The sequence below is a fragment of the Caretta caretta genome, chromosome 5 (assembly GCF_965140235.1).
Source record: "Caretta caretta isolate rCarCar2 chromosome 5, rCarCar1.hap1, whole genome shotgun sequence".
Lineage (NCBI taxonomy): Eukaryota > Metazoa > Chordata > Testudines > Cheloniidae > Caretta > Caretta caretta.
In genome coordinates, this window is record NC_134210.1 from 137,372,057 (window position 1) to 137,387,080 (window position 15,024).

General features: G+C 49.9%; 1 protein-coding gene across 3 annotated transcripts in view; it reads right to left on the reverse strand.

Moving 5' to 3' along the window:
* Nucleotides 1-15,024, reverse strand: part of LOC125629591 (class I histocompatibility antigen, F10 alpha chain) — a 59,488-nt gene that overhangs the window by 24,235 nt on the left and 20,229 nt on the right. The gene's annotated exons all lie outside the window — the stretch shown is intronic.

The following is a 15,024-nucleotide window of genomic DNA, read 5'->3' on the forward strand; positions in this document are numbered from 1 at the left end:
ATCCTGTAGCTCCAAGTCCTGAGAGTCAATACCTAGCTCAATATCGTAGTCCGGATCAGCTGCTGTTCGGTGTGACAGAGGAATCCTTCTCTCAGACACCACTGAGTAGGAGCCCCTAGGCAGCAGAGGAAAACCCCACCGGTTCCAAAAAGGCCATTGTAGCTGCATGGACCATTGCTCACTGGGCCAGGAGCTCAGAGGAACCCCTGCACCAGGATCCACCATTGCATAGGGCTGATTGGTGAGATGCGGGTACCAGTCCCTTGGCTGGATGCAAGATTCAAACTCCAACTTGGATGATGAGTCATCTTGTGGGGACAAGTGGGGTGTGGTACCCATCGGCTCCCCAGGATGGTGCTGAGGATCCAGGGATCGGCGCCGAGATGGGGAAGCCTGCTTTGACATAAGCAGAGAGCAAGGGCCTGGTACCAAACAGGAGCTCAGAGCAACATGCTCCCTTCTGCTTGCCCCACTGCTGGCACCAACTGCTGTACTGGAAGTGCCAGCAAGTCCCTGGCCACAACAAACGCCTCTGGGATGGATGGTACTGTGACCCTGCTGGTGCCTCGCAGTCCCTCTGGTGCCGGCGGCTGGTTGGATTCACAGAGCCTGTGAACAGGGCGGAGTCGACGGTATCATCTGCAGAGGAGGGGCAGAGGAGTGGCTAGATGCAGGCTGCACTCCCCATGCTTGTCCATTCTTAGAGATGAGGAACCTCTCAGACAGCTGCTTCTTCTGCCCTGGGCTTGGGGAACGGTGCCGAGAGTCCCATATGGACTCTCTCTGCAGCAGCTCTTTGTACCAACACTGAGGTACACGGTGCCAAGTTTGACTGGCTCGGCTCTGAAGAAGGTTTGAGTGCCGATTTCATCAGGAGGGACTTCAGCCTGGCCTCCCTGTCCTGTTTCACATGTGGACTGAACTGGTGGCAGAGCTCACAGCAATCCGCAAGAGGAGTCTCATCCATGCACTTTAGACAGCTAGAGTGTAGGTTGCTCAAAGGCATGGACTTGCCGCAGGAGGCCCTGGGTCTGAAGCCCGGAGACTGAGGCATGCCCAGTTCCAGGAGCTATGAGAGTCCAACTAACTATTTACATCCTGGAAGCCTGGGAAAGATGACTGGGGTTTGGAACAGGATCTATATCCCCCCCTGCGTGCTTTGGCAGGAGCAATGGACATCTTTGATTTGCCTGAGGAGTTGGCCGCCACCTTACACACTGATGCCCCAGATAATTTCCCCTCCTGAACACATGGATGATGCTAAGGTCACTGCTGCCTGGCCAGCTGCCTTCCAGGCATACAGCTGCATATTCTGACAGGCAACGGCATTGCAGCTCCTGGCTCTGGCTGAGGACCAAAAGGCTTCCAGATGGGAGTCAGAAGTGACGGATGCTACCAGGGAAATCGTTCTGAGAGGCTCCCAGATCAAAGTTTTTCCTATATTTGAGAGGGACAGATTCACACAGGCCGGTCAGTCCTGCTGGGCAGAGCAAGGGACGTAGCGGGAGCTCTCAGGGTTTCAGAGGCTGCCTCACAGTGTTGTGCCCATCCTCCTGTCTGGGAGGGGATCTTAGATTGAAATCTGCCTCTGAAGGCATTGCTGTGTCCTTAGCTAGGCACTCCCCTGCTGCATCGACCTTAGGAAGGGAAATAAACTCTGATTCGGGACTGGTGCATGCTGTACCGTCTCTTAGCCACCTTGCTCCGTCTCTCAGTGTCTCCTGGGGCTGCCCGTTCTTCCCAGACCATGTCTATCAAGGCCACGCTGAGAGAAATACGCGGTTCGGTTTGGGATCCTCAGAGACAATAATGTGGGGGTGGGGGGAGGCGTGTTGCACAGGGTGTTTTTGCCTTTCAGGCTCCTGTAAGCAGTACATACAACATCTGAGGAGGCTCTTAGAAGGAAGACATGGATAGCAAGCAATCAGCTGTTGTGACCTGCACAGGATGTGCCACGTTTGTCTTCTCCCAGAGGACAGAAGCGACTTCGTCTGTACAAAGTGCAAGCTGGTCTCCATATTGGAAGAAAAGGTTAAAGGGCTAGAGAACCACGTATCAACGCTGTGTTGCATCAGAGAAAATGAAGAATTTCTGTATAGCAGTCAGAGTTTGGTTTTGGAGGCACAGCATGCTGAAGAATCAGAGAGGGCAGCACAGAACGGGGAAGAATATTGGCAACATGTGACCTCCAGAAGAAGAAAGAGGAGAACTTATGTACCCCCAATGCAAATAGAGGTAAGAAACCTATTTCAAAAAGAAAAGGAGTACTTGTGGCACCTTAGAGACTAACCAATTTATTTGAGCATAAGCTTTCGTGAGCTACAGCTCACTTCATCGGATGCACGATGAAGTCAGCTGTAGCTCACGAAAGCTTATGCTCAAATAAATTGGTTAGTCTCTAAGGTGCCACAAGTACTCCTTCTCTTTTTGCGAATACAGACTAACACGGCTGTTACTCTGAAACCGATTTCAGTCTCTCTTCACAGGTACTACTGCAGAGAGGGATTTGGAAGAGCCCTCTGAGGGAAGGGATAGGAAGAAGACCCCATCGACTGGAAGGCATGAAATGCATTGTCCTAGGGATGGGGGTTCCATGACCACCACTCCCAAGAGGTGAAGATGGGAGGTGGAGGTCAGGGACTCCCTCCTCAGGGGGACGGAGTCATCCATCTGCCGACCAGACCGGGAGACTCGAGAAGTGTGCTGCTTGCCTGGAGCTAGAATTCAGGATGTGATGGAGTGTCTGCTGAGACTGATCAAGACCTCGGACTGCTACCCCTTCCTACTTCTCCATGCGGGCACCAATGATACTGCCAAGAATGACCTTGAGCAGGTTACTGCAGAGTACATGGCTCTAGGAAGAAGGATAAATGTGTTTGAGGTGCAAATCAGGTTCGCGTCCATCCTCCTTGTTGAAGGAAAAGGCCCAGGTAGGGATCGTCAAATTATGGAGGTGAATGCGTGGTTACGCAGATGGTGTTGGAGAGAGGACTTTGGATTCTTCGACCATGGGATGTTGTGCCGGGAAGAATGATTGCTAGGAAGAGATGGGATCCACATAACGAAGACAGGGAAGAGCATCTTCACAGGAAGGCTTGCTAACCTAGTGAGGAGGGCTTTAAACTAGGTTCGCCGGGGGATGGTGACCTAAGCCCAGAGGGAAGTGGGATACTGGGAGGAAACACAAGGAGGAGAGTGCAAAAGGGGAACCCTCCGGATACATACTGAGAAAGTGGGGCAATCGGCTAGTTATCTTACTAGCAAGAAGCCTGGGAAACAAGCAGGAAGAATTGGAAGTCCTGGGACAGTCAAGGAACTATGACGTGATTGGAACAACAGAAACTTGGTGGGGAAGTTCACATGACTGGAGCACTGTCACGGATGGGTATAAACTGTTCAGGAAGAACAGGCATGGGAGGAAAGGTGGAGGAGCTGCATTGTATGTAAGAGAGCGGTATGATTGCTCAGAGCGCCAGTCTGAAACTGGAGAAAAGCCTATTGAAAGTCTTTGGGTTAAATTTATAGGCGACAGCAACAAGGGTGATGTAATGGAGGGCATGTGCTATAGACCACCAGATCAGAAGGATGAGGTAGACAAGGCTTTCTTTGGACAACTGACTGAAGTTTCCAGATCACAGGCCCTGGTTCTAATGGGGGACTTCAAGCACCCTGACATCTGCTGGGAGAGCAATACAGCAGTGCACAGACAATCCAGGAAGTTTTTGGAGAGTGTTGGGGACAACTTCCTGGAACAAGTCCTGGAGGAACCGACCAGGGGCTGTGCTCCTCTTGACCTGCTGCTCACAAACAGGGAAGAATTGGCAGGGGAAGTAGAAGTAGGTGGCAACCTAGGCAGCAGTGACCACAAGATGGTTGAGTTCAGGATCCTCACAAAAGGAAGAAAGGAGAATAGCAAATTATGTACCCTGGAGCTGAGAAAAGCAGACTTTGACTCCCTCAGGGAACTGATGGGCAGGATCCCCTGGGAGGCTAATATGAGGGGGAAAGGATTCCAGGAGAGCTGGCTGAATTTTAAAGAAGCCTCATTGAGGGTGCAGGAACAAACCATCCTAATGTACAAAAACAATAGCAAATATGGCAGGCGAGCAGCTTGGCTTAACAGTGAAATCTTTGGTGAGTTTAAACACAAAAAGGAACCTTACAAGAAGTGGATACTTGGACAGATGACTAGGGAGAGGTATAAAAATATTGCTCGGGCATGCAGGGGTGTAATCAGGAAGGCCAAAACACAATTGGAGTTGCAGCTAACAAGGGATGTGAAGGGTAACAAGATGGGTTTTTACAGGTATGTTAGCAACAAGGAGGTGGTCAGGGAAAGTGTGGGACCCTTACTGAATGGGGGAGGCAACCTAGTGACAGATGATGTGGAAAAAGTTGAAGTACTCAATGCTTTTTTTGCCTCGGTCTTCACAGACAAGGTCAGCTCCCAGACTGCTAACCTGGGCAACACAAGTATGGGGAGGAGGTAAGCAGCCCTCAGTGGTGAAAGAACAGGTCAGGACTATTTAGAAAACCTAGACATGCACAAATCCATGGGTCCAGATCTAATGCATCCAAGGGTTCTGAAGGAATTGGCTGATGTGATTGCAGAGTCATTTGCCATTATCTTTGAAAACTTGCGGTGATCAGGGGAGGTCCCGGATGATTGGAAAACGGTAAATATAGTGCCCAAATTTTTAAAAGGGAAGGAGGAGAACCCAGGAAACTACAGCCTCACTTCAGTCCCTTGCAATATCATGGAGCAGGTCCTCAAGCAATCCATTCTGAAGCACTTGGAGGAAAGGAAGTTGATCAGGAACACTCAACATGGATTCACCAAGGGTAAGTCATGCCTTACCAACCCGACTGCCTTCTATGATGAGATAACTGGCTCTGTGGATATGGGAGTACTTGTGGCATCATAGCCCTGGTCTACATTAGGACTTTAGGTCGAATTTAGCAGCATTAAATCGATGTAAACCTGCACCCGTCCACACGATGAAGCCCTTTATTCAACTTAAAGGGCTCTTAAAATCGATTTCCTTACTCCACCCCTGACAAGTGGATTAGCGCTTAAATCGGCCTTGCCGGCTCGAATTTGGGGTACTGTGGACACAATTCGACGGTATTGGCCACCGGGAGCTATCCCAGAGTGCTCCATTGTGACCGCTCTGGACAGCACTCTCAACTCAGGTGCACTGGCCAGGTAGACAGGAAAAGAACTGCAAACTTTTGAATCTCATTTCCTATTTGGCCAGCATGGCAAGCTGCAGGTGACCATGCAGAGCTCATCAGCAGAGGTGACCATGATGGAGTCCCAGAATCGCAAAAGAGCTCCAGCATGGACCGAATGGGAGGTACGGGATCTGATCGCTGTATGGGGAGAGGAATCCGTGCTATCAGAACTCTGTTCCAGTTTTCGAAATGCCAAAACCTTTGTCAAAATTTCCCAGGGCATGAAGGACAGAGGCCATAACAGGGACCCAAAGCAGTGCTGCGTGAAACTGAAGGAGCTGAGGCAAGCCTACCAGAAAACCAGAGAGGCGAACGGCCGCTCCGGGTCAGAGCCCCAAACATGCCACTTCTATGATGAGCTGCATGCCATTTTAGGGGGTTCAGCCACCACTACCCCAGCCGTGTTGTTTGACTCCTTCAATGGAGATGGAGGCAATACGGAAGCAGGTTTTGGGGACGAAGAAGATGATGATGATGAGGTTGTAGATAGCTCACAGCAAGCAAGCGGAGAAACCGGATTTCCCGACAGCCAGGAACTGTTTCTCACCCTGGACCTGGAGCCAGTACCCCCCGAACCCACCCTAGGCTGCCTCCTGGACCCAGCAGGCAGAGAAGGGACCTCCGGTGAGTGTACCTTTTAAAATACTATACATGGTTTAAAAGCAAGCATGTGAAAGGATTACTTTGCCCTGGCATTCGCGGCTCTCCTGGACGTACTTCCAAAGCCTTTGCAAAAGGTTTCTGGGGAGGGCAGCCTTATTGCGTCCTTCATGGTAGGACACTTTACCACTCCAGGCCAGTAACACGTACTCGGGAATCATTGTACAACAAAGCATTGCAGTGTATGTTTGCTGGCATTCAAACAACATCCGTTCTTTATCTCTCTGTGTTATCCTCAGGAGAGTGAGATATAATTCATGGTCACCTGGTTGAAATAGAGTGCTTTTCTTCAGGGGACACTCAGAGGAGCCCATTCCTGCTGGGCTGTTTGCCTGTGGCTAAACAGAAATGTTCCCCGCTGTTAGCCACAGGGAGGGGGGAGTGTTGAGGGGGTAGCCATGCGGTGGGGGGAGGCAAAATGCGACCTTGTAACGAAAGCACATGTGCTATGTATGTAATGTTAACAGCAAGGTTTACCCTGAAAGAGTGTAGCCACTGTTTTATAAAATGTGTCTTTTTAAATACCGCTGTCCCTTTTTTTTTCTCCACCAGCTGCATGTGTTTCAAAGATCACAGGATCTTCTCCTTCCCAGAGGCTAGTGAAGATTAGAAAAAAAAAAAACGCACTCGAGATGAAATGTTCTCCGAGCTCATGCTGTCCTCCCACACTGACAGAGCACAGACGAATGCGTGGAGGCAAATAATGTCAGAGTGCAGGAAAGCACAAAATGACCGGGAGGAGAGGTGGCGGGCTGAAGAGAGTAAGTGGCGGGCTGAAGAGAGGGCTGAAGCTCAAATGTGGCGGCAGCGTGATGAGAGGAGGCAGGATTCAATGCTGAGGCTGCTGGAGGATCAAACCAGTATGCTCCAGTGTATGGCTGAGCTGCAGCAAAGGCAGCTGGAGCACAGACTGCCACTACAGCCCCTGTGTAACCAACTGCCCTCCTCCCCAAGTTCCATAGCCTCCACACCCAGACGCCCAAGAACGCGGTGGGGGGGCCACCGGCCAACCAGCTACTCCGCCACAGAGGATTGCCCAAAAAAAAGAAGGCTGGCATTCAATAAATTTTAAAGTTGTAAACTTTTAAAGTGCTGTGCTTAAAGTGCTGTGTGGCATTTTCCTTCCCTCCTCCACCACCCCTCCTGGGCTACCTTGGTAGTCATCCCCCTATTTGTGTGATGAATGAATAAAGAATGCATGAATGTGAAGCAACAATGACTTTATTGCCTCTGCAAGCAGTGATCGAAGGGAGGAGGGGAGGGTGGTTAGCTTACAGGGAAGTAGAGTGAACCAAGGGGCGGGGGGGTTCATCAAGGAGAAACAAACAGAACTTTCACACCGTAGCCTGGCCAGTCACGAAACTGGTTTTCAAAGCTTCTCTGATGTGTACCGCGCCCTCCTGTGCTCTTCTAACCGCCCTGGTGTCTGGCTGCGCGTAACCAGCAGCCAGGCGATTTCCCTCAACCTCCCACCCCGCCACAAACGTTTCCCCCTTACTCTCACAGATATTGTGGAGCGCACAGCAAGCAGTAATAACAGTGGGAATATTGGTTTCGCTGAGGTCTAAGCAAGTCAGTAAACTGCGCCAGCGCGCCTTTAAACGTCCAAATGCACATTCTACCACCATTCTGCACTTGTTCAGCCTGTAGTTGAACAGCTCCTGACTACTGTCCAGGCTGCCTGTGTACGGCTTCATGAGCCATGGCATTAAGGGGTAGGCTGGGTCCCCAAGGATACATATAGGCATTTCAACATCCCCAACAGTTATTTTCTGGTCTGGGAATAAAGTCCCTTCCTGCAGCTTTTGAAACAGACCGGAGTTCCTGAAGATGCGAGCGTCATGTACCTTTCCTGGCCATCCCACGTTGATGTTGGTGAAACGTCCCTTGTGATCCACCAGAGCTTGCAACACTATTGAAAAGTACACCTTGCGGTTTATGTACTCGGCGGCTTGGTGCTCCGCTGCCAAGATAGGGATATGGGTTCCGTCTATGGCCCCACCACAGTTAGGGAATCCCATTGCAAGCAAAGCCATCCACTATGACCTGCACATTTCCCAGGGTCACTACCCTTGATATCAGCAGATCTTTGATTGCGTGGGCTACTTGCATCACAGCAGCCCCAACAGTAGATTTGCCCACTCCAAATTGATTCCCAACTGACCGGTAGCTGTCTGGCGTTGCAAGCTTCCACAGGGCTATCGCCACTCGCTTCACAACTGTGAGGGCTGCTCTCATCTTGGTATTCATGCGCCTCAGGGCAGGGGAAAGCAAGTCACAAAGTTCCATGAAAGTGCCCTTATGCATGCAAAAGTTTCGCAGCCACTGGGAATCGTCCCAGACCTGCAACACTATGCGGTCCCACCAGTCTGTGCTTGTTTCCCGAGCCCAGAATCAGCGTTCCACAGCATGAACCTGCCCTATTAGCACCATGATGAATGCATTGGCAGGGCCCCTGCTTTCAGAGAAATCTGTGTCCATGTCCTGATCACTCACGTGACCGCGCTGACGTCGCCTCCTTGCCCGGTATCGCTTTGCCCGGTTCTGGTGCTGCATATACTGCTGGATAATGCGTGCGGTGTTTAATGTGCTCCTAATTGCCAAAGTGATCTGAGCGGCCTCCATGCTTGCCTTGGTATGGCATCCGCACAGAAAAAAGGCGCGGAACGATTGTCTGCCGTTGCTCTGACGGAGGGAGGGGCGACTGACGACACGGCTTACAGGGTTGGCTTCAGGGAGCTAAAATCAACAAAGGGGTGGCTTTACATCAAGGAGTATTTCAGGCAGGACTTCACGGAGGGTTCCAATAAGAAATGGTGCACCTAAGTTATTGTTCTTATTGGAACAAGGAGGTTAGCCTGGCCTCTGATTGATACATGGCTAGATTTACCTCGCTGCACCTTCTCTGTGAGTGACTGCAGTGTGACCTAGAGGAATGAGTCCCCTAGACGGGGGAGGAGGCAAATGAGTACAAAACAAATCTGGTCTATTTCTTGTTTTGATCCACTCCATCTATCTTTTACATCTTTGGCTGGCAGCAGACGGTGCAGAAGGACTGCATGCCATCCACATCTCATGGCTGCTCAGCAGAAGATGGTGCAGTAGGACTGCTAGACATCCTCATCTCTTGCCTGCCCGGCAGAAGATGATGCAATAGGACTGCTAGCAATCCGTATCACCTGCCTACTCACCATAAGACAGTTCAATAGGACTGACTGCAGGACTAAAGAGAATGACCTGGTCAAATCACTCCAAATTTAGTCCCTGCGCCCATGTCCGCCCAGGCACTCCCAGCCGACGTGGCCAGGAGCACCTCGGACATGACGAGGACGGCTACCAGTCATACTGTACTGTCTGCTGCCACAAGGCAATGGGTTGCTGCTACTGTGTAGCAATGCCGTACCGCGTCTGCCAGCACCCAGGAGACATACGGTGACGGTTACCTGAGCGGGCTCCATGCTTGCCGTGGTATGGCGCCCCCACAGGTAACTCAGGAAAAAAGGCGCGAAACGATTGTCTGCCCTTGCTTTCACGGAGGGAGGGAGGGAAGGGGGGCCTGACGATATGTACCCAGAACCACCCGTGACAATGTTTTAGCCCCATCAGGCATTGGGATCTCAACCCAGAATTCCAATGGGCAGCGGAGACTGTGGGAACTGTGGGATAGCTATCCACAGTGCAATGCTCCAGAAGTCGACTCTAGCCTCGGTACTGTGGAAGCACTCCGCCGAGTTAATGCACTTAATGCACTTAGAGCATTTTCTGTGGGGACACACACACTCGAATATATAAAACCGATTTCTAAAAAACCGACTTCTATAAATTCAACCTTATTCCGTAGTGTAGACATACCCTTAGAGACTAACCAATTTATTTGAGCATAAGCTTTCGTGAGCTACAGCTCACTTCATCGGATGCATACTGTGGAAAATACAGAAGATGTTTGTTTTTATACACACAAATCATGAAAAAATGGGTGTTTATCACTACAAAAGGTTTTCTCTCCCCCCACCCCACTCTCTTGCTGGTAATAGCTTATGTAAAGTGATCACTTTGTCCTTACCCATAACTATTTTACATCTGGGGACAATGTATACCTTCAAATCAGTGGCACTGCTATGGGTACCCGCATGGCCCCACAGTATGCCAACATTTTTATGGCCGACTTAGAACAACGCTTCCTCAGCTCCCGTCCCCTAACGCCCCTACTCTACTTGCGCTATATTGATGACATCTTCATCATCTGGACCCATGGAAAAGAAGCCCTTGAGGAATTCCACCATGATTTCAACAATTTCCATCCCACCATCAACCTCAGCCTGGTCCAGTCCACACAAGAGATCCACTTCCTGGACACTACAGTGCTAGTAAAAGATGGTCACAAAAACACTACCCTATACCGGAAACCTACTGACTGCTATTCCTACCTACATGCCTCCAGCTTTCACCCTGACCACACCACACGATCCAGTGTCTACAGCCAAGCTCTGCAATACAACCGCATTTGCTCCAACCCCTCAGACAGAGACAAACACCTACAAGATCTCTGTCAAGCTTTCTTACAACTACAATACCCACCTGTGGAAGTGAAGATACAGATTGATAGAGCCAGAAGAGTTCCCAGAAGTCACCTACTACAGGACAGGCCTAACAAAGAAAATAACAGAAAGCCACTAGCCATCACCTTCAGCCCCCAACTAAAACCCCTCCAACGCATTATTAAGGATCTACAACCTATCCTAAAGGATGACCCAACACTCTCACAAATCTTGGGAGACAGGCCAGTCCTTGCCTACAGACAGCTCCCCAACCTGAAGCGAATACTCACCAGCAACCACATACCACACAACAGAACCACTAACCCAGGAACCTATCCTTGCAACAAAGCCCGTTGCCAACTGTGCCCACATATCTATTCAGGGGACACCATCACAGGGCCTAATAACATCAGCCACACTATCAGAGGCTCGTTCACCTGCACATCCACCAATGTGATATATGCCATCATGTGCCAGCAATGCCCCTCTGCCATGTATATTGGTCAAATTGGACAGTCTCTACGTAAAAGAATAAATGGACACAAATCAGATGTCAAGAATTATAACATTCATAAACCAGTCGGAGAACACTTCAATCTCTCTGGTCACGTGATTACAGACATGAAAGTTGCGATATTACAACAGAAAAACTTCAAATCCAGACTCCAGCGAGAGACTGCTGAATTGGAATTCATTTGTAAACTGGATACAATTAACTTAGGCTTGAATAGAGACTGGGAGTGGCTAAGTCATTATGCAAGGTAACCTATTTCCCCTTGTTTTCCTAACCCCCACCCCCCTTCCTCAGACGTCCTTGTTAAACCCTGGATTTGTGCTGGAAATGGCCCACCTTGATTATCATACACATTGTAAGGAGAGTGATCACTTTACATAAGCTGAAAGAAAAGGAGTACTTGTGGCACCTTAGAGACTAACCAATTTCTTTGAGCATAAACTTTCGTGAGCTACAGCTCATTTCATCGGATGCTATTACCAGCAGGAGAGTGGGGTGGGGGGAGAGAAAACCTTTTGTAGTGATAAACACCCATTTTTTCATGATTTGTGTGTATAAAAACAAACATCTTCTGTATTTTCCACAGTATGCATCCGATGAAGTGAGCTGTAGCTCACAAAAGCTTATGCTCAAAGAAATTGGTTAGTCTCTAAGGTGCCACAAGTCCTCCTTTTCTTTTTGCGAATACAGACTAATACGGCTGTTATTCTGAAACCTGTGGATATGGGGAAAGTGATGGACGTGATACATGTTGACTTTAGCAAAGCTTTTCATACGATCACCCATAGTATTCTTGCCAGCAAGTTAAAGAAGTATGGGCTGGATGAATGGACTATACGGTGGACAGAAAGCTGGCTAGATTGTCGGGATCAATGAGTAGTGATCAACGGCTCGATGTCTAGTTGGCAGCCAGTATCAAGCAGAGTGCCCCAGGGGTCGGTCCTGGGGCTGGTTTAGTTCCACATAGAATCATAGAATATCAGGGATGGAAGGGACCTCAAGAGGTCATCTTGTCCAACCCCCTGCTCAAAGTAGGACCAATCCCCAACTAAGTCATCTCAGCCAGGGCTTTGTCAAGCCTGACCTTAAAAATACCTAAGGAAGGAGATTCCACCACATCCCTAGGTAACGCATTCCAGTGTTTCACCACCCTCCTACTGAAAAAGTTTTTCCTAATATCCAACCTAAACCTCCCCCACTGCAACTTGAGACCATTACTCCTTGTTCTGCCATCAGCTACCACTAAGAACAGTCTAGATCCATCCTCTTTGGAATCCCCTTTCAGATAGTTGAAAGCAGCTATCAAATCCCCCCTCATTCTTCTCTTCCTCAGACTAAACAATCCCAGTTCCCTCAGCCTCTCCTCATAACTCATGTGCTCCTGTCCCCTAATCATTTTTGTTGCCCTCCGCTGGACTCTCTCCAACTTTTCCACATTCTTCTTGTAATGTGGGGCCTAAAACTGGACACAGTACTCCAGATGAGGCCTCACCAATGTCAAATAGAGGGGAACAATATGTCCCTCGATCTGCTGGCAATGCCCCTAAATATATATCCCAAAATGCCGTTGGCCTTCTTGGCAACAAGGGCACACTGTTGATTCATATCCAGCTTCTCGTCCACTGTAACCACTAGGTCCTTTTCTGCAGAACTGCTGCCTAGCCATTCGGTCCCTAGTCTGCAGCGGTGCATGGGATTCTTCCGTCCTAAGTGTAGGACTCTGCACTTGTCCTTGTTGAACCTCATCAGATTTCTTTTGGCCCAATTCTCTAATATGTCTAGGGCCCTCTGTATCCTAACCCTACCCTCCAGCGTATCTACCGCTCCTCTCAGTTTAGTGTCATCTGCAAACTTGCTGAGGGTGCAATCCACACCATTCTCCAGATCGTTTATGAAGATATTGAACAAAACTGGCCCCAGGACCGACCCTTGGGGCACTCCACTTGATACCGGCTGCCAACTAGACATGGAGCCATTGATCACTACCCGTTGAGCCCGACAATCTAGCCAACTTTTTATCCACCTTATAGTCCATTCATCCAGCCCATACTTCTTTAACTTGCTGGCAAGAATACTGTGGGAGACCGTGTCAAAAGCTTTGCTGAAGTCAAGGAACAACACGTCCACCGCTTTCCCCTCATCCACAGAGCCAGTTATCTCGTCATAGAAGGCAATTAGATTAGTCAGGCAGGACTTGCCCTTGGTGAATCCATGCTGACTGTTTCTTATCACTTTCCTCTTCTCTAAGTGCTTCAGAATTGATTCCTTGAGGACCTGCTCCATGATTTTTCCAGGGACTGAGGTGAGGCTGACTGGCCTGTAGTTCCCAGGATCCTCCTTCTTCCCTTTTTTAAAGATGGGCACTACATTAGCCTTTTTCCAGTCGTCCGGGACTTCCCCGGATCACCATGAGTTTTCAAAGATAATGGCCAATGGCTCTGCAATCACATTCGCCAACTCCTTCAGCACTCTCGGATGCAACGCATCCGGCCCCATGGACTTGTGCTCGTCCAGCTTTTCTAAATAGTCCCGAACCACTTCTTTCTCCACAGAGGGCTGGTCACCTCCTCCCCATGCTGTGCTGCCCAGTGCAGTAGTCTGGGAGCTGACCTTGTTCGTGAAGACAGAGGCATCTTTATTAATGATCGATGGGATGGACTGCACCCTCAGCAAGTTTGCAGATGGCACTAAAATGGGGGGAGAGGTATATATGCTGGAAGGTAGAGATAGGGTCCAGAGTGACCTAGACAAATTGGAGGATTGGGCCAAAAGAAATCTGATGAGGTTCAATAAGGACAAGTGCAGAGTCCTGCATTTAGGACGGAAGAATCCCATGCACTGCTACAGCCTGGGGACTGACTGGCTAAGCAGTTCTGCAGAAAAGGACCTAGGAGTTACAGTGGATGAGAATCTGGATATGAATCAGCAGTGTGCCCTTGTTGCCAAGAAGGCCAACGGCATATTGGGCTGCATTAGTAGGAGCATTGCCAGCAGATCAAGGGATGTGATTATTCCCCTCTATTCGGCACTGGTGAGGCCACACCTGGAGTATTGTGTCCAGTTTTGGTCCCGCCACTACATAAAGGATGTGGACAGATTGAAGAGAGTCCAGCGGAGGGCAATGAAAATGATTAGGGGGTTGGGGCACATGACTTAGGATGAGAGGCTGAGGGAACTGGGCTCATTTAGTCTGCAGAAGAGAAAAGAGTGAGGGGGGATTTGATAGCAGCCTTCCCACAGTGGGGTTCCAAAGAGGATGGAGTTAGGCTGTTCTCAGTGGTTGCAGATGACAGAACAAGGAGCAATGTTCTCAAGTTACAGCAGGGGAGGTCCATGTTGGATATTAGGAAACACTGTTTCACTAGAAGGGTGGTAACGCGCTGAAATGGGTTACCTAGGGAGGTGGTGGAGTCTCCGTCCTTAGAGGTTTTTAAGGCCTGGCTTGACAAAATTGGGGTTGGTCCTGCTTTGAGCAGGGGGTTGGACTAGATGCCCTCCTGAGGTCTCTTCCGACCCGGACCTTCTATGATTCTATGCTGAGCGGTGTCACTGCTATTCTGATCTGGCTCCTCTTTGTCTGTCTTAGATGTTTCCTTGGGCGGTCGCTCTAAACCGGAAACTGCCCTCTTACACGTGGATTCGAAGGATCCCAGCTGGAATCAGAGAGCTGTCCCTCTCCCAGGGGACACCGAGGGCTCCTGCACCTGCCAGACCTGGATTCGTGCTTCCTTCTCTCAGAGCTGCCCCTCCCTGAAGAATCGGCAGCAGCAGACTCTGACCCATACCACGCTGAAGGATCCTGTGCCGGGGCTTAACTCCCCGGAGCTGCTCTGCTTTTCCTTTGGGCTTGGGGAGGAGAAGGAGCCTGATGACTGTGAGGACTGCTCCACCTGCCCCAGTGCCCTCCACACAGACAGCAGGGATCCTGCAGGGGCCCAGCTGCACCCCGTTGGTGGGGGAAGCCTGATCAGCAGCAGCTCCAGCACACTCAGAAGCCCTAAATCGTCAGGAGTCGACATAAATGCTGCCAAGATGCACGACTCGAGACCAGTGTCCCACAAGCCAACAGCCCTGGGA